At 47.2% G+C, this 20662-nt stretch overlaps 1 long non-coding RNA gene across 1 annotated transcript; it reads left to right on the forward strand.

The window, feature by feature from the left end:
- Nucleotides 1–5026: 5026 nt before the first annotated feature.
- Nucleotides 5027–19759, forward strand: LOC139057306 (uncharacterized). Its single transcript, XR_011512682.1, has 3 exons — nucleotides 5027–5230; nucleotides 11000–11079; nucleotides 19580–19759. It is a non-coding gene; the product is annotated as an uncharacterized lncRNA (long non-coding RNA).
- The last annotated feature ends 903 nt before the right edge of the window (nucleotides 19760–20662 follow it).

A 20662-nucleotide genomic window follows, 5' to 3' on the forward strand; every position in this document is an offset into this window, starting at 1 on the left:
TTCGCTGTAAACCGAAGCCTCGTGCAGAATTTTATTACTTTCGCCATTGTGCCTGTTTTCTCCCATTCTTTTTTTTCCCCTTTCATTATTTTGACTGCGACCGTGTGTAATATATTACGTGTAGCTTCAGTAAGTCCTTTAGCAGCGTGTCGGGGTTGCGTATTCCTGCGCTAAGATTTCGTGTACTGCCTTTGTGTGCGCTGCCGTTCTTGGACGATCGTGAATCACCAACTCACCGAAGCTACCGCCTTTTTTGTAATAGCGGAGCTACCATTCCCGACGATGGACGATATGAGGCACAACAAAATCCGAGAGATTCGCCATAAGCTCCGGCTTCCTTCTTTCCTGTGCTTCGCGCTGTTGTCGAGTATTGGCTTCCGTCATTCTTTATTCCTGTGTCACTTACAGCGTCATACATGCGACACCGGGCCTGTATATCTATAGACCGAAGAAGAGCCCCGTAGCAGGGGGACTCCCGGGTCGATACATAATGCGCCTGTTGCAACCCAATACACGGTCATCCCGGAACTCCCTTCGAAGTTCGTTGGAGAACCCGCTAAGCCTGGCGAAGTGCGAGCAAACCCCTCCCTCCCAGTTTCCATCTCCCTTTCTCTCCATCCGCTCTTCACAATCCCTCTCACCATCCGTATCCTTCAGCGTCGTCTTCTGGCACAAGAGAGCCGGAGACAAGAGCGCAAAGAGCAATGCTTGTTGTACCGTTCCCCCTTCGTCTTGGCTCTTTGCTCGGTGCCGAAACGGGCGTTCGGATATCGATGTGCACCAGCGCAGACAGGAAAGGCATTGCACATTGAAGAGCCGCGCCGCCCGCCCGCCCATCGTGTGGATCGTTGGATGGCCCCCATTTCTGACTCTCAGCAGAACTTTCGGTCAGCTTTTTGTGCCTTTCGCAACGATGACGGGTGCTGTGCTGCGTGGAAGTCACCGAAGCAGAAGCAAGTGCTTCAGTATAGAGGCAGCGGTAGCAGCAGAAACGTTGGGAAGGGAGACCCAAAGGATCGTCCGTCACCGAACAAGCGCGCGCTCGGACCGTCTCTGCTATCTGAGAACGCAGAGACGCCATGCCATGCGGTTCCCTCGAGAATCGGCAGCTCCGTGTCGGCCCATTCCCTGCTGTCGTGGCCGCCGCCGTCGCCGCTTCGGCTCTGCAAGGTGCCCTCCTACCGTCCCCCGTCCCCCACATTCTCGCTGTTTGAGAACAAGGTGCCTCTTGTCGCAATTCAACAAATGGAGCAATATTATCCTCCCCTAGAAGCCTTTCGAGAGTCCTTGTTGAAAGACCAGTTTTCCCTCTGAGTTCTGTTTTCATAGACGTCGCTCTTTCGCTCGCTGGGCGATGTCAGCTGCAGAACTCGCGTAATGCGCTGTTCGGAGCCAGCACAGGTCAATGAAAGCCTCGTGGCCGGTATTGAGGTGAACTGACGTGTTCTGGTCAAAGCCGAGGTTTCCTTTCAACAGCTGTAGATGCGCGACGACGGAGGATGAGAACGCGGTAGCTAATTAGAGAGAGAATCAATAAGTTAAGTCTGCTCTGAAGAGAGGTCTAAATGAGCTGGACGACACTGCTCCGAGCGTTTTATTAAGCCCGAGCAAACACGCAAGACCGAGTAAAAAAATAATACGCCTACCGAGGACTTCAGGTGAGCGCGGGCGGCAAATAATTTCGACTGCGTCATTATTTAACTTACCGGAAACTCTACTCAAGAAAGTATTCTCTTTCTGGCCACAACAGGACGTATCCGTGTCCGTCATTCTGACCTGCGGGTTGCAGCTGAGCAACGCAGCGTCTTAGCCGCGGAGACATCGAGGCGAGTCATAATTATACAAGCTGCGTGTAAGATGCCAAGAAATCGAGGGCATCGCACCGCCTCTAAAGGAACAATAATAACTTGAATTACGAAGTCTTTAAAGTCTGAAAGCAACTGACTTGAGTGTTCGTAGACCCATTCGAGACGTGATGATTTGCACGGTGCATGTAGCTTTGCCTCTCTCTCTCTCTCTCGCTCCGAGATCCAACTTGAGATTTGGAGCGTGGGCAACCGCAATATTTCCGTCTTTATTCTTTGTATGTTTGTCTTATGCGCATATGTGTGTGTGTGTGTGTGTGTGTGTGTGTGTGTGTGTGTGTGTATGTATGTATGTATGTATGTATGTATGTATGTATGTATGTATGTATGCATGTATGTATGTATGTATGTATGTATGTATGTATGTATGGCGCGACTAAAACAGCAGTGGGGTGTCGAATCGCAACTTCCCAGCTAGCTCGTTTTCAGTTTCCTTCGTGTCACTGACAAGCGCCCACGCAAGCCGCAAGACAGGTAGGTAGCGACGTCTTCAGGGAGGCTGCAGGCGCCGCTCTCCCTGAAGGCCCATTTCGAACAAACGCAGACGCATTTTATCTCAGATAAAACAAAGAAATCCGCCCCTGCTAGTGGGAGCCTCTCTGCAAGTACCACAGCTTCGAGCATACATCGCGTTAGGCGGTCGATGTTGCATTACCGAGGCCGTTTCCCTCTCGCGCGACGCCTTCCCGGATCCGGAAGTCGTCGCCCGGGGCAGAGCCATTTCCGGCTGCCGGGGTTCTCGGGCCTCAGGTGCGTCTGTCATCGGCAGCGGCGCAGGCACCAAGTTATGAAAGGAGGCGGTCACCACCTTCCCCGGCACGAAAGCCGATTACAGGCAAAACACGTGCGCAGTGGCAGATCGCATTAGCAGTCTTCTGCAGGCGCAACGACTTCAACCGCTCGCCGAAGTTCTTGGCGCCAGCTTTCGCTGCACGAACACTTCGCAACGAATCAAGCTAGGAGACTTTGCCTGCAGCGACGAAAGGCGAAGCAATTCCCGCTCTTGACGGAGTCCCAGCTGCGCTTGTTATGCGTTGAAGTGTACGCCATCTGTGTGTGTTGATGCATGTGGCAGCTATGTACTTATGTGCAAATTTCATCTCTCGTAGAACGTCCGGAATCGCCTGCCAACTCGACAGCCGGGTTTATTTCTCTAGTTTCTCTCTGAGCCTCACATCTCTGTCTCTTATTGTGCGCTGTCGAAAATTTTTTCTTCTCTTTCTTTCATTTTTACATAGTCAGACACACAACTGTTCCCGCCGATAGCAAGCACGGAATGAAGAGAGGGTAGCGCTTTGGTTAGACAGCGAAAGCCGTAAGAAAGAAGCCTTATACGCTAACCAATGTATTTAGACGACAACGGCGAAAACTATTGTGAGGTGCTCACTCCGTAGCGTAAGCACGAAATTGTCAGTAAACACTGAAAAACTCTAAAAATCCTCAATATTTTATACATTTGTCGAACACTTCAAACAAGAAGCATGATCCCTAGGAGTCATTTTTTTTTTTATCTGACGGCACCCAGCAGACTTCTAACACTATTTTATGAAATATCCTTCACACGCACCCTATACGAGCCCTATCTATGCACCGTGGTCATGACGGTTCGAGTGAACCCGACTACCGAAAATAAGTCAACCCCACTTTTTATTGCGATAGCAACTATGTGGACACTCCAGGCGCATTCCTGCCGTCGTAGTCGCCGCGACGTTCTGTACAAAGTCCTAGACCGATAACATCGTCCCCGCGCGTCGTATGTGCGAGTGAAAGCGTGCGAGCGTGAGCCGATGATGGCGGCTTAATGTCGTGCGCGGAAGGAACGAAAGCGAGAGGAAGCACGCCGTTTTTCGTCGCACGCAAGGCACCGGGGGAAGGAGAGGGAGAGGGGGGGGGGCATTCTACTCCGGCAGCTGCTACGTATGCAGCGGCCGCACGGGTCCTATCTTGAAAGTGATCTGCCATGGAGACAGAGTGTACGTACGCGTGTAGGCGCAGCGAGGGCCGTTAGCTTCGTGTGCGTTGTGTTCTGGTCACGTAGTTCGCGCTGAAGCGAGAGGCAGCCCGAACGTCAATTCGCTCGCTGCTGCTGCCGCGCCTCCTCACTCCAGCGTTTTGATAGCGAGTTTCCGCGGTCACCGGGTTAGTTATGTCCATATTTGCCTGTGCGCGTGGGACACCATGCTTGTTAATTTAGTTAGTAAGCGAATGCTTACGAGATTATATGGCCGATAAACCTACTATCCTTATTTTGTATACCCGCCGTGGTTGCTCAGTGGCTATGGTGTTAGGCTGCTGAGCACGAGGTCGCGGGATCGAATCCCGGCCACGGCGGCCGCATTTCGATGGGGGCGAAATGCGAAAACACCCATGTACTTAGATTTAGGTGCACGTTAAAGAACCCCAGGTGGCCAAAATTTCCGGAGCCCTCCACTACGGCGTGCCTCATAATCAGAAAGTGGTTTTGGCACGTAAAACCCCATAATTTTTTTTATTTTGTATAGCTGTCTACTAATGTGCTATCGAACCGATACATCGCCTTTCGGGCGAAACTGGAAAGGAAAGTTATTCAAAGTTCAGAATCCTTACATATATGTGACACATGAAAGAAACAAAAATAGACCATCGAACAAATGAGTTATCTCTATATACAGAAACACGAGGCCCACAAGCTACGAAGCCCTCGACATGTAAATTCGGTTCGTTATGTCGTATGCACCGGTTCATTCTTACTGCTCTATCGACCTTAATAAAGGGAGCAACATTTTTTTGGAGAAACAAGAGCAGTAGAATTCAAATTCTGTTAAAGCAAGAATATTGGATTTTTTTTTTATTCTGTTCACTCAGGGTGCTCTGAACCTCAGCCACAAAAGTATAGGTGCTCCGGATGCCCTTTAATTACGTTGGCAAGTGGCCAAGAAAAGAAAAGCGACAAATCGAGAATTGCGGACTCTTTTCCGGTGATTCTTCGCCGTGAGGTATTCCCCCTTGAGCGTGAGCAAGCTTGTTTTAGAAGAATAGCACTGGAAAGAAGCTGATGAGGTCTGCTTTTTTGCTCTCCACAGCGCAGCGTGAGCTCTTTCGACGCTTTCGAGTTCTCTGTGTATTTCTCTTGATGTTTCAGTGGCGCGGAGACGAAGGCTTGTCTTACAAGGTGCCCCCCCCCCCCTCCCCACCCTACACCGCATGGGTGGAGTCCCAATCAGGCCGATCGCACGGCAAGAACCTCGGGCGAGCGGCGATATCGATTTCATTCGTGTTCCGCCACCGCCCTTGGCGAGAAATTTGCGAAGAAAGGAGGACTGGAAAGCAATGAGAAGTATAGAAGTACTATGAAAGAGGTGAGAAAAAGAAATGACGTGAGAAAGGTGAGCGGAAGGTATGAAAGCGCTGTATTCCTTCTTTATCTCTCCTCCAGGGTACATCCTTTTCTGTCTGTCTGTCTTCCTTGATTGCCATCCGTGTGATGGGAAAATGAATGAATGAATGAATGAATGAATGAATGAATGAATGAATGAATGAATGAATGAATGAATGAATGAATGAATGAATTCTGGGGTTTTACGTGCCAAAACCACGATTGCATGTTGAGGCACGCCGTAGTGGCGAACTCTGGATTAATATGACCAACAGAAGATCTGTGAAGTGCCCCCAATGCCCGGGACCACGCGCGTTTCTGAATTTCGCCCCAATCGAGATGAGGCCGCCGCGGCCAAGCTTTGGTCCCGCGATCTCGTGCTTAGCAGCGCAGCACCATAGCCGCTAGGGCACCGCGGTGGCTGCGATAGGAAAAGATATGTAGCAACCAAGTTTGCCGTTCAAGCTCCTGGTTTTTAAAGCGAAGCTTTAAAAGAGCGACTGCTTATAGTGTCCCTGTGCATCCTCCCACGTGCACACAGTGCTCACTCTCTCCCGCTTTTCCTCTTTCTATTCCCCTTGCCCTTACTCTCAGTGTAGGGCAGTGAAACAGATGCTCGTCCGGTTGACTTCCCTGCCTTTCCTCTCCTTGCTTTCCTCTTTCTTTGCCTCTTCCTTAGACTTTCTCACTGCTGCTACTGCTGCTGCTGTTGCTGCTGTCTGGCACACCGCATTAGAAGGGGGGGGGGGGTCATAGCGTGTGCATGGATGACAGGAGCGTGGCAGAGAGGAAAGGCGACGCGAGAAACTCGTTTGAGCCTTTGCACCGCGGCTAATGTGCATAATGCCCTCTGGAGTTCCCTGGGCGTCACCACATTAGCCTTTCGACAACTGTAATTATCTGTGATATCTCGCAAAAGCATTGAAGAAATCACAGCGCATATATTTCTACAAACGGCATTTGGAAATGCGGTTGTTTTCTTGAAATCAGGGGTACAACCAGGACTTGATGACAACCAAAGGTCAGTAGGAAGCCTCGCATCGGGCGCTCAGGGGAAGGCTACAAATGAAGCTGTGCAGGGCGATACTGGCTGGACAAGTTTTGAAGTGAGGGAAGCTCACAGTAAAATTAATTATGAAGAACGACTGAGGAATGTGGAGGAAAGTAATTGGGCTGGGAGAGTGTTCAGGTATTTGTACAGGAATAACATTGATTAACAGTTGAGGAAAAGAACTAGGAAGTTTACCCGCAAGTATGTGGCCTGTATGGTCAGCAACACAGCAACAAAGAACGTCAAGGGGGAAGTCAAAGAGGCTGAGATAATCCCATGGCTAGCGGCAATGGAAAATAAGCTTGTCATCAGTAACTACTTAATAGCAAAAAACGAAATCAGGAAAGAAACAATTTATAATAACTCAAAGGGAAGCTCATTACTCTTCGAAGCGAGATCGGGATGCCTTAGAACACGCACTTTTAAAGCGAGATATAAGAAAGAAGAAGAAGCATGTGCTTGCTGCGGTAAAGCTAGGGAAACGATGTAGCATGTTTTATTAGAATGTGAAGACATCTTCCTAGCCATAGATTTAGGAATCACTGGCCTCCTTGAAGCCCTTGGGTTCAGCGAGAGCAGGGGGAAAGCAAACATGTCCGCAATAGAGATTAGAAAGAAGCGATTGGAATATTAGTGTAAGAAAAGTGGGGAAACGACAAACAATGGAGGCGTACAAAAAACAAAGTTCACAATAGGGGTTCAGAAACTTTGGTCACGAAAATTAATCGTGTTTTCTTTCCTTTTCCTTTTTTTTCTTCTTTAACATAGGTGGGACATTAGGCAATAAAATAACAAAAGCTTGGTGGCGCAAACCACCACCCCGTTCCATAGGGGACGGTCATAACCTCCATCCATCCACGTGCAAGTCCAGAGAGAAGCTAGATAAAATGGTAGAGACGAGGGGGGAGAAGAGGCAGAGAACGGGTAGAACCGACGCAGTCGCGAAAGGAGTGATTACCAGCCTTGCCAATCTTCGCTCGCAGTTCCCATACAAAAAGTAGAAGGGTGGGGGGGAGTGAGGCGGTACTGATAGAGAAAAGGTGACGTGAGAAGGCAAATAAACGCTACTACTATAGACACAACAGTGGTTGCGGGCAAACGGGATAAATTTAAATTCGAGGTACGGTACGTTTCTGCTATTTCTGAAACTTACGCAGAGCGTGCAGAAGCAGAGCCGCATTAAAGCGCACAGTCGGGTATAGGCAACATGGAAATGGTCACACGTTAAATCAAGACTTCTGTGCCCGCCACGGTAGCTTTGCGCCTATGTCATGGCTCGTGGCCGCGGGTTTGAATTCGACCGCGGCAGCCGTATTTCGATGGGGGCGAAATAAAAAACGCTCGTGCACTTTGACTTAGGGAAGTGTTCAAGAACACCACGGTGTCACAGTAAATCCGGAGTCCTCCACTACGGCATGCCTCATAATCCGATTATGATTTTGGCACATACAGCCTCACAATTCAATTAGTGTTTAATACTTCTGTCACGATGCGATGTGCCATGTGAGGCAACGAATGTGCTCAACCCTCTCAGACGTTATGAAGTACGGCGCACAACAACGCCTCGAGTAAACACCTCTCCCTGTGTGTTCTGTCTACTGCGTAGCCAAATAGCAGTGGCGCACGCAAGGTAACGTTTAACATCAACTCACCACTTCCGTGTTGGACTAAACGTTAAAAGAAAATCAACATTCGCCGTCAGAATCACCGCTAATTATCGTTAGTCAAAGTACACAGCACAGAAAGCTTCGCTTTTATCGATTCCCACAGCACGTGAGATCGGCCTATTTTTTCTCACTTATGCGTAAAACAACAAATACCAAGATTCAGGAAGTCAGCAAGGGAATCAAAAGCAGCAAACTATAATCAAGCCCTAATAAATCAAGTGTGGGCACTAAGTCTAGTAAAGTTAAGTCAGGAGGAGCTGCAACCGTGGTTCCTACAGTACAATAAAAGAGGTAGCGCTCGTGCTTGCCCTTTCGCTAACTCTCCGTTCTATTTCTTTCCATTTCGCATTCAGCACTCGGCGGTGCAAAAAAAAATCACGCCAGGAATGTAGCACTCCTTTCTGTCTGATAACCATGAGGGGGGAAAATACCAGGAGGTTCGAGGGGACCTCCAGAAACTTCGCTTCTTTAGCGCTATTCTTCTTTTTGCTTTGAGTGAGCACGCATAAAAACCTGCTATCAAATAATTCGGCAAGCACTGTGCCTTCGCGGCTTTAATTTAAGTTCTACTTGGTTCACCCTGGCAAGTTTTGTCGAATAATGTTCTCGAGCACGAGTACACGCACTCATTAAAGGAAACTGAACAGGCTTTTCGTTAAGTTAAAGTCTGAAAGTGCGGAATTTCACTGCCGACCGTGCTTTCTTTGGCATGTCAACGTGCAGCACTTGCATTGAGTTTCGCGATAAATGCCTTCGGAGGTAGAACGGAGACCCAGGTCGAATTGCTCAGCGTGATTGCGACAGTCAATCTCTCACGACAGGTGGAAGTAATCGGCTTCCTTCTTCTGACCGGGAGAATCGGCCAGTTGAAGTCAATGCCATAGCCATTCAGGTTTAGCCGGGTGATTCCTTCCGCTCGGAGAAACGAAGGCGCAATCCTATAAGCGATTCCTGAAGCTCTAGGACTATAACTGCTGAACAATGGGTGGAGTAATGGCGTTGCGCTTCTTAGTTGGGATCGCGAGTTCAATCCCGGCTACGGCGGCCGCATTTCAAAGGGGGGCTATATGCAAAAACGCTCGTGTACTTAGATTTAGCTACACGTAAAGGAATCCCAGCTGATCGAAATTAATCTGAAGTTCCCCACCATGGCGTGCATATTAATCTTATTGTCGTTTTGGCCCGTGAAACGCTGGAACATAATTCAATTTAATTTAATTCATTTTTACATTGCGTTGTCGAAGAAACCATCTCACCGAATTTACTTTACAAATTGACGCTGCTTCGTGGAGTGTGCGGTTGCTGAAAATACCAGCGCTGCACGTCACTTTGTGCGGCAGCCAGTTATAAAAAATGGCCACCATCACTACTTTATCTCACAGAAACCGTTGAACGGTCGTTTTATGGTGACGTGGCTGTTGTCCAAAGTTTTTAAAGATAGCATTAAAGGTGCGTTTATGTTTGGACTAATAGAGTCGCAGTTTTGCAGGACTTTGGTAACGCTAAGAACTCTGAAATCGTGAATCGAATGTACCCTGCCCTCAGTTAAATCAAATACAACGCCCAAAGCGAGCATTTCGGCTATTGTTACTGCGAGATAGGGGTGAGGAGGAGGAGGGGGGGAGAGGTAAGAGGGGAGGCGCCCAGAGTATTCACTTCATTTTACTTTATTTTGCCGACTACTGACGTTTGCCAACGTGCTTCGAAAATGCCAAGAAAGAAGCTCTTACTGATAGACGCAGCAATCCCGTTGGGAGCCTTTTGTTCAATTTGGACTACAAAATGTGTCACCAGAAAATTTTCTCGCTACGTACAAATGCAACGTATGTTTGCCATTATTTCTAATTTCTTGTGACCTGTTTCTTGTGATCCTGCATCGGCAGCAAAGTTGGCAAGAATAAAAAGGCATCTCATCTAGAACATGTCAGGAAGGCCATCGCTAGAACGCACTGGCCGTAAAGCTAAGGAAGTGAATAATGGCGAGCGCACTTATTCCCAGTAAAGATAAGCGGGTGACAAAGAAGTGGGTTCATAGATTGCAGTTCTTTGTCGCAGAGTACAACAACAACAACAACAAAAGAGCAGTAACGAGGTGACAAAAGCTATCTGAAGCAATATTGCGAGGCTGCACGAAGTTGATGACGTAACACCCGCACCGTTTACTTCACTCTTTTTATCTAGCCGAAGAAGCAAGCGTGTGGGCGCGGGAATTTGCATATTCCATTAATCTGGGCAACAGCCGCTGAGCACAGCCGCGATCGACAGCTAGGCTGCACGTCTGCCTCGAGCGACGGTAGCGACGGCAGTTTACGTCGGGCAGCCCACAATGCCTCTAATGCGCCCGCTAACCTTTCGTTTGTCTTCTCCAAGGAAGACGGCCGCTGATGCTCTCCTTTTGAGCAGCGTGTGCTCATAAAAACAATGCGTAAATAATTTCCATTCTTGATAGCACCATTCGAGTGCGTCAAGAAAAGAAGCTGAAACGTGCGTATTTGCATCATTTACCACGCCTGTAAAGCCATTGACGGGTGGGGAGGTGAAATGGAATGTCATGCCTGGTTTCCTGAGCAAGAATAATTAATGAAACTTAAGCAGAAGAAAGCATATGGACCATTTCTTGGTTTTTAAATTGAAATGCCAAATTAAATATTACATATAAATCCGCATCTAAGTTCGGATAAGCTTGAAAAACGGAAATGTAAGCTAGAGAAAAGATGGAGCTGGCGCCAGTGAGATCCAGACCCACAACCTTCGCATGACGTGTGCGATGATCTATCGACGAAACTAAAGTGGTTACTTTCTCCCGTGCACTTTGTCCGGTATCTGTGTGTATGCATACCAAACCTATCCCTCAGAGCGTTAGCCTGCGCCGCTCAAAGTTATAACGACGGAAGCGAAGTTCTAAGCCCAAATGTGACGCCTAAGCATGAACGTGGCCCTTAAGCACGTTCTGTAGCATGAACGTGGCCCGAAGTTTGTAATTTGCACGTTGAGGCGAAAATTTGGACTGCAGTCTGAACTGTGGCAGAATGTTCAAGTTAAACGTCCTCCTTGCTTGCAGGTCGACGGCAGTGGTGTCCCCTCATTGAGATAGATGACACTTTAATCCAATGGGAAGCACTCTTAGCCCCTTACTTCGCGGTAGGTATGTTCCTGTCTCAACTCCTTCCGGGCCACCTCAACAAAAAAAAATCACGTGTGCAACTTTGGGGTCGAACCAAAAGAGAGAGAGCAAATGATAAAGGAAAGGTAGGGAGGTTAACCAGGAATGAGCCCTGTTGGCTACCCTACACTGGGGAAAGGGAAAAGGGGACGGAAAGATTAAAAGAAGAAGAGAAAGTCCACTGGGGATATCGTTCGGTCACTCAGTCCGGATCACAGACGCTGGCTCAGTCCAGTAGCCTTCAAATATCGCAGCAGAGCTTTTGTGGCCTTTTGTAGCTGCGATATGTGAGGCCATGGTCCCAAGATCTTCTTCAAGGTGAACGGTGTTCTATCTAGCTGATTGAGAGCTGTGCAGAGGTCATGTCTTTCGTTTTGAAAAGATGGGCAGTAGCACAGTAGATGTTCTATAGTTTCCTCCACACCACAGGCATTACAGTCGGCGCTATCAGTAATTCCAATCAAAAATGTATATGCATTGGTGAATGCGACGCCCAAGCGTAAGCGGCACAGCATTGTTTCCTCATTTCGCAGAAGTCCTGGTAACAGCCGCAGTTGCATAGAGGGGTCGAGGGAATGCAATCGTTCTTGGGTGAATTCAGGTGTGTGCCACTTCTCTAATGTCATACGGTGTGCTACCTTGCTTAGGTGTTGGGCTGCGTCGGTCCGCGATAAAGGTACAGACACAAGGGTTGCTCCTTCGTGTGCTTTCCTAGCAGCCTCGTCAGCGAGGTCGTTGCCGGAGATACGGCAATGGCCAGGCAGCCACTGAAACACGACGTCGTGTCCTTTCGCTATCATACGATGGTGCATTTCTCGTATCTCCGACACTAGTTGTTCACACGACCCGCGACGAAGAGATGATAGAAGACATCGCAAGGCCGCCTTCGAATCGCAGAATATTGCCCACCGATTAGCGGGTTGGTTGTTAATGTAATCAACGGCACCTCGGAGGGCAACAAGCTCCGATCCGGTCGATGTTGTCATATGAGAAATCTTGTATTGGACGCTAATTGATCGTGATGGTAAAACCACTGCGCCGGTGGAGCTGGTCTGAGTGGAAGAGCCATCCGTATATATGTGAACTCGGTCAAAGTAGAAAGTGTTCAAACAACCCAGAGCTGCTTGCTTCAGGGCCAAGGTCGGCAGGTCGGTCTTCTTTCTTATCCCTGGAACTGTGAGACGCACTTGAGGTTGTTCTAAACACCACAAAGCTGAGGTGAGGGCCGAACCAAAGTACCCTATAAACCCTATAGCTCTATATCGCGGTGCTATAGCCAACTATATATAGTTACTAGGCCATACACGCATCCATAGTCCTCTCGTCCCAGCACCTACTAGAGGTTCAGGACAAATAATTGTCGCATAGAAACAGTTTATACGCGCAAGCGTACAAACTGTTTGTTTCTTGTTTGTCGCTATGTGTCGCTGCGAGGGAAGCGAGCGCCGGAGGAGCGAAGACGCCCGGAGGCGCCTTGGCGTGACCAGGAGACTCCGGAAGAGGACGAAGGAGAAGGGGGAAAATGAATAGCGTGAATAGTACATTACTGAATTGCCTGAAATAATAAAGGACGTGCATTTCCTTAAAGTGCCTTACCATCTTTTCTAATGCACTCTTCACTTTATGAAAATCGAAAAACGGACATGAAACATACATAATGAAGAATAAGCCTTGAAAAAAAAACCGCCACACTTACACACAATAAAATCACTTTTAAAACATTCTACGCGCAATGCACGTAGCCACGGAATGCGTGGGAGGAAATTCCTTCGGCGTGAGGACTCCTCTCTTCCCCCATCAGCGGCTGTCTGTAATGATAAATTAAACTTGAGCGCTGTCCGCGACCCTCGCCACACCCACCTTCTTACATCGAAAACAATCATTTTGAGAGTATAATTATAACAATCAGGTCTTCAGCTCGCATTGTCGCAGACTGACAGATGGACAAGCCTGCGGGATCGCATTTGACCACATGATGCTTTCCTTTCGCGCACATAATTTTAGAAAATGATCACATCCTCTCCGTCGTCGCTCTATGCCCTACTCCTCTCCGTCATTCCCTAACTGGGACATATTTACCTAGCGCTAAAGATACGTAGGACGAGAACTAGAAGCACGTAGGGCAAGACGCTGATGTCCTGGGGACGAGAGCGAGAAGCACCCTGCACACGACGTTAGCGTCCTGTGGACGAGGACAAGATATACGCAGGACACGACGCCAGTGTCCTAGGACCTAGGATACTAGTGTCGTGTCCCATGCGCTTCTCGTTTTCGTCCTTCCTCTTCTTAGCGCTAATTAAATAGCCTACATTTTGGAATACGCTGCAAATAGCCCAACTTTATTATCGAGCTCTCCGAGATCGTTCTATTCATTTCACCCTGTTCCCCTATGTAGGGTAGCCAACTGGATGGTTTTCCGGTTGGCCTCCCTACTTTCGTTCTTACGTACTCTCTCTCATTTTTCACTCATTCCCTCTCTCTAAACTACGTACGCATCTTGGCACTCAAACACGGCGTCGCGAGATAGCAATGTGACCGGTACCTGAAAAGCAGTGTGTTTGTGTGTGTGTGTGGAGGAGGGGGGGGGGGTGCAATGCACCACAGCCGCACTAGCCGCAGCCGAACGCAAATCTCCGGCGTATATATATACTCTTGTGCGAGAATCGCACGCAGGAGAAGCTTCGATTCCTATTTTTATCCTCAAAGGTAGCGCAGGGCAGCCGCAAATAGCGAACTAGAAGCCTGCACTCTTGCCTGAAGAAGAGATGGTGCTATGTGTTTTTTTTTTTTACTCAATCGAATCGTAAAAAATGAAGAAAGTCCGGGGGCATCAATTCTCACCGTCTTACAAAGAAAGCTCCTTTTCCTTCCTCGCGCCCGCTGCCACCACCAGGAACGCTCCGGTAACACCGCCAACCTTTCCTGGCAATATTTTTGTCGGATTCCATGACGTATAGAATACCGTGGTGGTAGCACTCCCACGAAACATTGATATATAGAAGAAAGAAACAAAACGAAAAGTGAGTTCGTGGGCAAAATTGCGGTTCTCCCCGATTCCATTTGCAATAAATCTCGTCTGTGTTCTCAACCGCAAAGAACTCGAGACTTCTCTCCTTTTCTTTGTCTTTGCCTGATTCTTTCTTCTTCTTCCAAGGCCTCCTTGGAGGTGTGCGAGCCCATACCCTCCCCGTTTCACGGCGTTGTTCAAGGCATCGCAATGAAGTATCGTTCGTGCCCGTAAAAAGCAGATATCGCGGTAACTGCTGACGCGTTGGACCGCGCCCATGACGCCTGGTCGTATAATCACTTCCCTTCCACGACTGCAGACCTACCGAATGACGTTCTCTTGCATACGATAGCGGCTGGCCATCGAGCTTTCCCGTACACACATGCATTGACTCCTTTCCGTCGAGTCGCCTTAACTGGGCTTCGTTGTTCGGCTGTCTTTTTTTTTCTTTTTTTTCTCTTCTTCTTCTTTCTCCTTTTATTCCCTTTACCCCTTTCCCCAGCACAGGGTAGCCAGCCGGTACTTACACTGGCTAACCTCCCTGTCTTTCCTCTCCTTTGTCTCCTCCTCCTCCTTTGTACATAGTAGTAACACTCGGCGCGTGCCGGAAGGGACAGCACGCGGTCGGCGAGCGACTGTCGCGACGGCTCTAGCTTCCCTGCCACGACAGTCGGTGAATGAAATTTGATGCATGTATACGATAAGCAAAACCAGGAACTTCCGCTTAGCGGAGGGTAGGTTTAGAATTATTCACACCAGAGATTCCGTGCACTTCTGAAGAAGGGCATAACCATACTATTGCGGCCCCCATGGCAGCCATGGCAATAAATATAGCTTCGGAGGCGGCATTAACCAGGAAAAAAATATTCTGTTTTGTGACAGGTATTGCAAAGCACGAACGCACGCACGCACACACAGACATGCGCACGTACAGAAGGAAGGAACACTTTATTTGGTCCTGCAAGTAGTGATAATTAATCACTAAGCCGGCCAACAGACACACACGTACAGACACACACACATAATAAAGAGAAAAGTATTCCTTCCTACTTTCTTGTGTGACTAACGCGCCGAGTAATGAGCGTTTTGTTTATGAACAGCGCCTCGAACTTGTTGGTGACCACCAGCTAAGATTAATCGTGAAGTTAAGGTGACGCCGTTGTTATCGTTCGCGTTATTATCTGCCACCTATAGAGCAAACGCTTTCACATGTTCATATATATGCGCGATATCGTATCTAAATTCTCAAAATTCTAAAAGCTTTGAATTAAGAGTTCTCGCTTTCGACGTTCGGAACAAAGTTTTGATGCATGCGTAATGGAGCAACGCCGGTTGCACAACACCATGTCTAAACGTTAGACATCTAAAATCTATATCTAATTTCATCTAATTAATTAAAAAAAGAAACACTTATTATTACTTAACAGTGATTATCCTTCTTGTTATACTCAACTGCTGTCATCGCCAGAGCTTGGTACCAGTGGCGTACGAGCAAACTACTTGGCTGAATTCTTCAATGTGCACTGGAATCAAAGGAGTGCCTATCTTAACATGCACTATATAAGGCGCTACTGAACGAAAACACTGCGTTCTTGAAATCGAATTATCAACGTCAATGCGGGCCACTTTTTTTTTTCGTGTCACTGCCGCCTTAGGCAAGAGAGAACGGGCTGTTTCTTAATCTCCAGAAAGCATCCTACGTATATATAGCTCATAAATTACATTTCTTCCGCAGCAGTTGCGTCAGCGCCGCCGTACAAATGGAATTCCTGTTGATAAAATGGAGTCAGTAATAGCAAACACGGCCTTTCTATTAAAAACGAACGCTCCCTCTGCGGTCTGCGCAAAAAAATGAATCTGGAGACCATATCTCTACCCCGTGCGAACGGCAACAGCAGATGAGTTTTCCCGGCACGATTTGTGCTCGCGCCCCCTTTATTCGATCGCGCCAGGCTGTTTCAAGGCTTCGTGGAACAACGCATTTCATTTTCGAGAACGCTAGCAGCAACCCATATGGATGGCACCGAAAACCGCGATGGAAACCCAGAATTGATTAGAGCACGGGCTACGTTCATCACTCTATAGTTGAGTCCTAGTTTCCGGATTCAAGCACTGAGTCACCAGACGCCGCTACTTTTTCTCTTCAATAACGTGACAGAGGTTTCATTTCGATTGGAAATGAAGCATTTACTCGCGATTTCAGGCGCTAAGCAAATGAGCGGGATCAAGAAGGCTGTCGAAATTAACCGCTTCAAATAAATACCGAATCTTCACCAAGAGCTTCTAAAAAAAACAAGGACACAAAAATAAAGGGCGTCAATACGTTTACATTGCTACAGTTTGAAGACGGAAATGGTGAGCACTTGGCCGCCTTTAAACAGTAAGCATCAGTGCAAGTTAAACGCCATCAGTTCAGTGTGCGAAATTAAGTGCAATTTGAAAGGCATGTTATTCTCAAGTAAATATCATAACCGTGCATTTGCGTTCACTCGAGAGAGGATGGGGCATGCAAGAGGGAAGGGGTGAGACCTTAGTGCCTACTGCTCCACTCTGCGCCTGGTTGGACGACGCTGCATTCAATAAATTTAACTTCTAGTCTCGTCATATATGCGGCCGTGAGCGCACTTCAACCTGAAGTTAAGAATGTATTGTATTTATAACGCAAATACACGAATGACTTGGCAAAGCAGACACAACAAGCACAATGCCCATTCTCTAAATTGTACCTTCAAACAAGAAGCTAAACTTGATAATATAAGCTGTAAACCTCTTGACGTACAGATTATAACGGACTGGGAAAAGACTTCTCAATGTTACATAATTTTATTCGAAGGCACCACAGACTCCATTGCCAAAAAATTCAAGGCGGTAGGATGATGCTTCCTGCATTTTTCAGTGAGTCCACAGAGCATACGTAATTAGGTCAATTCAGTCTACACTTAGTGGTGTCTTGTATTCTCACATAAATATTTGAAATACCGTATCGAAACACACAAGTTAATTTTGGGCTGCTGAGCACGAGGTTGCGGGATCGATTCCCGGCCACGGCTGCCGCATTTCGATGGGGGCGAAATGCGAAAACGTTCGTGTACTTAGATTTAGGTGCACGTTAACGAACCCTAGGTGGTCAGAATTTCAGGAGTCCTCCACTACGGCGTGCCTCATAATCAGAAAGTGATTTTGGCACGTAAAACCCCATAATCTCTTAACGCAAGCCAGTTATTGGCTCCCGGCAATATGAGAAAGGAAAACTATTCCTTCATGATTGCTGACCAAACGCAACACTTATATGTTCCGCTTATCTGTTAGCTATAGAGCGCAGAGCCAGTGTGGGATTCTACGTTTGCTGCCAGAAGCATGGCAGCCATCGGCATTCGTGGCACATGGTAATCACAGACGTGGTAAGTTGGCACCGCCCGTGATGGCCGCAGTGTGCGCACGCAGACGTCTCTCATTGTAGAAGCGCCGGGCGTGTTTCGCGTCTAAACGTGATAACGTGAGTTATTTTCCCGAGATATTCAGCCAGCACACCGCACTTACGAGTCATTAAGAACGGCAGACGACAGGTTTTTTTTTTTTTTAGAGTGCAGCGAAAGATAATTACGCCGCGAAAGAAAGTTTGCGTGCGACAGAATTAAGGCCCCGACTGCGGGAAGGAAAATTACGGCTGGTTGCAAATGGCCCAGCATTCGTATCAAGTATAATTCATTCTAACAGCATTGCGCATGTAAATATTTTTCGCGCTTAGTTTATGTCACTGCCATAAGTGCTGGGCATTTATTTGTTAGTCTTCGTCGCAGAAAGAAAACTCCAGCCCGCAAAACTAATCGCTACTGGACACAACGATTACATGTGTGTGTGGACCCGCCGTGGTTGCTCAGTGGCTATGGTGTTGGGCTGCTGAGCACGAGGTCGCGGGATCGAATCCCGGCCACGGCGGCCGCATTTCGATGGGGGCGAAATGCGAAAACACCCGTGTACTTAGATTTAGGTGCGCGTTAAAGAACCCCAGGTGGTCGAAATTTCCGGAGTCCTCCACTACGGCGTGCCTCATAATCAGAAAGTGGTTTTGGCACGTAAAAGCCCAAATATTATTATTATTATTATTATTATTACATGTGTGTGTGTGTGTGTGTGTGTGTGTGTGTGTGTGTGTGTGTGTGTGTGTGTGTGTGTGTGTGTGTGTGCGCGCGCGGTAACTCTCAGAACCTGTCACATGTGGCCTCCTTAGAGGGGCACTAAAGATAAAATAAATTGAGGTATATTAGCAAATTACCCTTCTACAATACCCCAAAAGCTACTGTTACCGGTCGAGGAGGCGTGAGAAGAGAAAAAGGCGTTAAAAAAAAGAACGAGATACTGGCGACGACGCCACCTTGCAGTTCGAGCACAAGCACGCCATGATGTCATACATTTTTACCACGTCTGCTTGAGCCCAGTTAACTTTTTATCTGCAGTGCTGTAATGCATTGTATACCAAAGAAGGTAAATAATGTACTGTGCAAGTGTTCCGCGAACTTTTGCAGTGCCACGACGGCGCAAATGCCATAAATGCGTCAATATCTATGACGTCACACTGAGGCACCGGCGCTGGGGTACTGGAAGAAAATTTTTTAAATTCAAATTTTTTATACTTTCGCGCCGCAGCCTCAGCGCCGGTACGTTAGTGTTTGACCTGCATTTTCTTTTCTAGTAATAAACCACTTAATACAAAATTAACTAAAAGAGTTTTGAGAGAATGATAGTTTTGAAATGTTATGATTATTATTATTATTATTATTAGTAGTAGTAGTAGTAGTAGTAGTAGTAGTAGTAGTAGTAGTAGTAGTAGTAGTAGTAGTAGTAGTAGTAGTAGTAGTAGTAGTAGTAGTTAAAGTAGTAGTAGTAGTAGTACATGACTTCTTTATGCCCCCCAGACGATGTTTGGTATGTGTCATCAAGCTCAGTGCTCGATCTCGATCAGGGGTGAGGCGCCGAGGTGGTGCCATCTGACGCAGGGATTGCCATCTCATGTATAGTAATTTTAGAACTGTCGCTGCACACTGTGTCTGTTGGGCGCTACTTGTCGAACAGACAGAAATAGGACCAATCATCCAATAAAAAAATATAGGCTAGAGTAATGGCATTAGAGAACGTCATATATAAGCAAACGCTCCTTTTATCAGCTCGTCATACATATCTTGAACACAAGCCACTCTTTTCCTTTAAGGCAGTCGCTCGATTTCGGAAAGAGCACTTCAGGGACGTACTTATAAATCTGGGCAGTTTCGTCTACGTCCTGCATAAAACATTTAAAATACTTTCACGTTGAGGAAACCGACGGTATTCGAAAAAAAAAAAAGGGGGGGGCGCCCGATATGTTGCAGAAGTGACAAGAATAAGAGGGCCGTCATGAAAAAAATATGACATGGCTCAAGGCGCGCTTTCAAAAATGCAGAGCTTGCAAATATCACTGCCTTTTTCCATTTCAGGGCCACAGCGAAGAAGAAAGGATGTTTAAAGCGGTGAACCGAACAATCATGGTGTTTGAGAAGTGCGCTTATTTTATTTATTTTTTGCCGCTTACTTGGGGCTGGAAGGAATTTCTTTTTTTTTCCTTTCTGCAAAATCAGCTTGAATCCCCAGAAGAAATTACCTGTTTCCGTTCACGACGTTCCAATGAAAAGTTTGCATAACAGTTTTCTACGTTGTACACGTAACAAACTGCGATGCTCGTTTTTCTCTATAGCACTACAGATCTACTAGTGTCATCGATGGAACCTGTAACCTGGCGTAACCATCACACGACTTTTATGAGGCTTTCAGGTGCACATTTAGCCCATCATTACTTAGGCATCCCTGAACTGATTGCGATTATGTCTGAGCAGTTATAGAAAAGAAATATTTCATCGCTCGTTTAGTGATTTAACGTGCTCTCAACGCTGTTGATCGAAGGGGTGAGAAATATCACAGTGCATTAAATGCCTGAAAGCCTTATTTCTCCTTTCAAAGTGGGTTTTGGTTCTTCCCTTCTTTCTTCCTCCTAAATTTTTGCCTTCTTTTCCTCAGTCCCGTGTTACCTGTTGCAGGGTAGCACACCGGATACTTACATCTGGTTAATCCCACTGCGTGTCTTCTTCCCACTTTCTCCTTCCATCTTTCGCTCGTTCTAGAATGATTTCCCATTCTAAAGGGGTGTCTAAGCGTTTTCTGACTTACCTGCGTCTATCTATGCAATCCGCACTGCAGTCTGTGTAATGCACGCCTAGTAAACGTCGCCCCCATTCGGCAACATTCGTGAAATGATGTTTTTTCCTCTGTGCGGATCGGCGACGGATACATGAACGACAGAAAGCTGAGCTAGTTGGTAAGGATTCATTATGCAAAAAAGGTTCATTATGCAAACAAGGAATGAGGCGTGCAGACAGAACACAAGAGAGAGAAGTGGACCGTTTCTCTCTCTTGTGTCCTGTCTGCACTCCTCACCTCTTTTTTGCATGACGGATACATATTTGCTCCGTGCTCATTTGCCTCGCCCGATCCTCTCTTTCTCCTTTTCCTGACTGTCGCCCTTT

Source organism: Dermacentor albipictus, chromosome 3 (assembly GCF_038994185.2).
Source record: "Dermacentor albipictus isolate Rhodes 1998 colony chromosome 3, USDA_Dalb.pri_finalv2, whole genome shotgun sequence".
Classification (NCBI taxonomy): Eukaryota; Metazoa; Arthropoda; class Arachnida; order Ixodida; family Ixodidae; genus Dermacentor; species Dermacentor albipictus.